Genomic DNA, 4,920 nt, shown 5'->3' with positions numbered 1-4,920 from the left:
AAGGTAGATACTGTGCTCGCCTCCTCTTGTGACCACACCAAAGTTATAACAAAACTACAGAACAACCATCACTGGAGTCACCTCAGGTCTAGCTGAACAGAAGTCCTACAAGTGGCAACATATATAAGGCATAAGGTTATGTCTGGTAGGAGAGGCGGAGACATGAAATGGCCCAGTCTCTTAACTGCGTGTGGCAGTTGAGAATTGGGAGGGTTGTCTTGGCTACAGGTCCTCCTTCCATCCCCTGGAGGAATGAAGGGTCTTAGCTCTATACTGGGCTCCCCAGCCCATGATTCCAGTGCTGGGAAGAGAAGTCATCACAACCTCCAGATATGAAAATCAATAGAGATTGTAGCTGAGTGAGATGGAGGGCTGCAGGAGTCTCAGACGTTCCTCTTAAAGGGCCTGCACCCAGATTTAATCACTGGCGGACTCATGTGCTTTGAGCTCCAGCACTGGGGCAGCTGCTCAGAGTGCCAGGGATACACGAGGAGTAACTGAGTTGTTGGACTTCAGGTCCAGGGCTGGAGGGGTGGCTTTCTCCTGAACAGAAGTGCTGGCAGTAGAAGTGCTGGTAGTATCCATTGTTCCTGTGTTGAGCCCTCCCCACTCCCAGCATGAAGATGTAGGCGGCCACCATATCTGTCTCCAGCAACCTCTTTAACACAGATTGCTCCACCCAGGTGATTACCTAAAACCCCACCTCTCCCAACATGTGGGTCCAACCACGCTGCCTACAGTGGTTTATTCCATACAAATGGCCTGTCTTGGCTCATGCTGCGGACTTTCCTAAAATCCGTCAAAGGCTCACAAAACTCAAAGAAACAGCATCTGGCCTTGGCATGCCTCTTGCTGAGCAGTCCCAAGCCCAGCACTAGCAGCAGGCAGCCTCAGTTTCTGGCTTGGACTTTTCAGATCCCTCTAAGCCCAGAATGGGTGATAGCCATCTGCAAATTGCTTGGTGACTCTTACTAGGTGGCCCTGAAAGTGCACAGGCTTCAGCTAAACTTGGTCGGCAGCTGGGCCCCTCCCAGGAGGCCCTGGTGCTCACACATTTAGTAGCCTGCTTTGACCGGAGCTAGAGCCAGTGCACCATCCAGGGCTGCAGCTGAAGAGGACACACCTGAAGGGCAGACTGGGTGGCACCAAAGCCTTGCTAAAGTAAATCCTGCTCTGTAGGGTCAATCCCTCACCAGCAAATGCTCACAATCAATCAGCCTGAAGGTCCTTCACTCTCACTGACATGCAAACAACAACCAAGGCTCAACTACAATAGGAAGGCACACACAACCCATACAATAGATACACCTTGATCACCTGGCTCAAGTGACCTGGGAGACTATGCCATTGTGCCCCACAGGACACCTAGCACATGAAGACACTCTGCTAAGACTGGTAGTCTTAGGAGCCCTACCCAAACACAGGAGGGAAGCCAAAATGGGGAGACAAAGAAATATGTCCCACATGAAAGAACAGAACAAAGCTCCCAAAAAGAACTAAACAAAATGGAGACGAGCAATCTACCAGATGCACAGTTCAAAACACTGGTTATAAGGATGCTCAATGATCTTAGGGGGAACTTCAACAAAGAAATAGAAAACATAAAAATGGAGATAAAATATATAAAAGAGAACTAGTCAGAAATGAAGAAAACAATAGCTGAGTTGAAGAATACATTAGAGAGGTTTTTAGGGGGAAGATGGCAGACTAGGTTAAAGAAGGGTATGCCTCCTCTAAAGTCTGCATTGAAATTAAAAACAAATTATAAAATAAACAATGTGGAGAATCACATGAAGTCCAGCTGTTCATAACACATCTGATAATATAAAGATGGAGCCACACTGAAGACGGTAGGAGGGTCAAAATCGTGAATCGGGCTGGTCCTGTGCCCGTGGGTGGTGGAGAACGAGGCTGCAGAGGCTCCCCTGAAGGAGAGGGGTGTCCTGGCTTCATTCGTGGGCTTCCTAGCCCAGAGAATAGGAGTTTCCAATAACTGTGACTGTAAAAACCAGAGGGGATTCCGGCCATCTGGGAGAGACAGAAGGAGACTGAAACCCTAGACGCCCCTTTGAAGGGCTTACACACAGGCTTTCTGACCTGCGGACACTTACCCAGACACAAACAATGAGTCAAAAGTTCGTTCAGGATTCATACTGAGATAGTCTGCATTACCTGGTACCAAAATGAGGGCTGGAAGGGCAGCCGCCATTGTGCTTTAGTCAGGTCTCCCTACAGGGCAATCTACAGACCACACCAGCTTGATTGTGCAGACCCCTCCTACAGGGCCATTAGGAAGTTCTGGCTTGAGGAAATCAGCATGCCCCACCCAACATGCAGATTGCCAAGGGCTTTTGTTGCTGGATGGCTTCCACGACCTACATCCATTGAGGACCAAACATTCACAGCTGCCAGCCAGCTCTGTGAGCATATATTTCAGAGACATCTTCAGGCAGATCACTACTGCCAACATGAACTTGGGTGGATCTCAGGCCAGTCACAGAAAGCAGAGGGTCTTGCTGTAATCTGGAACTTCTGTGGGAATGAGCCAACAGTTACCAAAGATGCAGCAATACTGAGGCTGTATCGTTCTGATGGCCATTGTCTCCCAGAGACCTCGCCCCACCCTACCCACAAATTGCCCCAGGCAGCCCATTGACAGTGAACCACCACAGCCCTGCACAGCCGCCCCATTTTCCTAATCCACTCAGGAAAAAAAACTTTGGCAAGCACAGGACAGGCACTGCAGGGAAACCAACTGCAATCAGACCTCTGCTGCCTGCAAGAGATGCAATATCCATTGAGGGGACCACAGAGGTCTATGGGACCTCCCAGATGGAAGCTGATCTCACTGTGATCTGTAATTACAGTGTTAAATGCCCAGGCACAGAAGTTGCAACAAAACTGAGGCTGTATGGCCTAATGGCCCTTTGTCTCCCTGAGATCTCGCATCATCCACGCCATAATGTGCCTGCAGCCCATTGACAGGCAGCCTCCCACACCCTGCTTGGCTCTGGGGTTGCACATTCTGCGAGGAAACAACCTTGGCTAGCGCTATGAGTGCATTTTGGGGAAAATAGTTGTGGACAGACCACTGCAGCCTGTACAAGCCGCAATATCTCTTGAGGGGATCAAAGGGATCTATGGGACTTTCCTAGACAGTGGCTTATCTCTATGTAATCTGTGAATACTGAAGGAACATGCAGACACAAAAACTGAATAAAACTGAGGCTATTGACCTGAAAGCCCTTGACTCCTTGAGTTCCTAACCCATCTAATACACAAACTGCCCACCCACTTTGATAGGCAGTTGCCTCTGCCCTGGGGTGGCACAGTCAGGCCCAAGGTGACAGCAGCTGAACTTTCCATGATTGGAAACTTACACAGGGAGCCACAGAGACAGCACTGGCAAGTAAACTGACATTGCAGTGGCAGGGGAAAATTAACTCAATAGATCCAGGAAAACCCTGGAGTCCCTGCACTATACAACACACATATCACCCAGAAGATCTTCCAGTTTCAGAGACTTATGGGCAACTGACAGATGGTGTCACGCCTTGAGGAGCACTGGTCGCTCTGTTAAACTGCCCTAGGTCACGGACAGGGGATAACCTGACCTCTGCCTGCAGCGTTGTCTCTTCCATTTACCTATAGACACGGCAAAGGCAACAACCATCTGCCAGGGTAGCGATACTTATATCACATAACATAGACTTTAAAATAAAGACTATAATAAGATCTTTGGAAACACGGCAGAGTGAGAGACGTCCCCAGATCTCTCCCCTTGAAACAACAATAAGGCTGAACATCTAAAACTCAACAAAAAACACCCAAACTGCACACCAGCACGTCTGAGCATGGGATCTACGCGCATAAGAGCTACCACAGGCCAGGACCCCTGGTGTCAGGCGGTGGCCTGGGAGAAATAAAGAAGCTGCCTCTCACAGCTGCTGGAGCTCTCTGCAGGACGAGGGGGAGGGGAGAGGGAGCAGCAAGTTTGTGCGGAAAGGTCCCTGAACATTCCTGCCTGGATAGCTGTGAGCTACCTGTGGCCGGCTGGCGGCAGGGCCCGGTCATCAGGGCAGAAAGCAGAGAAGCGGGATGGGAACGCAGAGGAACAACAGCTGATTTTTGCTGGCCGCGGTTGCAAAACCGAGGCTGAGCCGCAGCCCCCAAACCCCAAACCAGAGGGCACCTCTCAGCATACCCTCTGAGACCGATCACCACGGAGCCCCAGGGGCATCTGAGCAAACGCTGCTGAGACTGTCGCTGACACTGACAGGGACTGAAACTGAGGGTAGCGAGCGTGATTAAATATCCACAAGAAAAATTTTAAAAATGTTATTAAGACTTTATATAGAGCAGAGATCCAAGAAGCTTAGACGCCACCTACTGGAAACCAAAAGAAAAACGCCTTCTTTGCAACAGGCTAAAGAGAGACCTTTATATAATTAATCTTCTTACTGGAAAAACAGCAGAATACCTTTCCATTAATGCCCGGGCACAGAAATAGTCCATTAAACACCATGAACAACCAAGATGACAAGGCATCTCAGAAAAAAAAAAAAAGAGAAAAATCTTCAGAAATAAGCTTACAGACACAGAAATATGCACTTCGATGACAGAGAATTCAGGATGGTACTACTGAAAAAACTCAATGAGATCCAAAACAACTCAACTCAACAATTTCAGGAATTGAAAAAAACAACTAGATGAGCAGAGCAAGGAGATGGAAACCCTCAAAAAGAACCAAATAGAACTTCTGGAGATGAAGAACACACTGCAAGAGTTGAAAAATGAAATAGCAAGCTTGAGAAATAGAGTCGACCAAAATGGAGGAAAGGATCAGTGATATTGAAGACAGAAATCTAGAAATAAATCAGAAGGAAGAAGACAGAAACTGAAGAATGAAAAATAATGAAC

The sequence above is a fragment of the Pteropus alecto genome, unplaced genomic scaffold (genome assembly GCF_000325575.1).
Source record: "Pteropus alecto unplaced genomic scaffold, ASM32557v1 scaffold19, whole genome shotgun sequence".
Classification (NCBI taxonomy): domain Eukaryota; kingdom Metazoa; phylum Chordata; class Mammalia; order Chiroptera; family Pteropodidae; genus Pteropus; species Pteropus alecto.
This window is presented reverse-complemented; position numbering follows the sequence as displayed.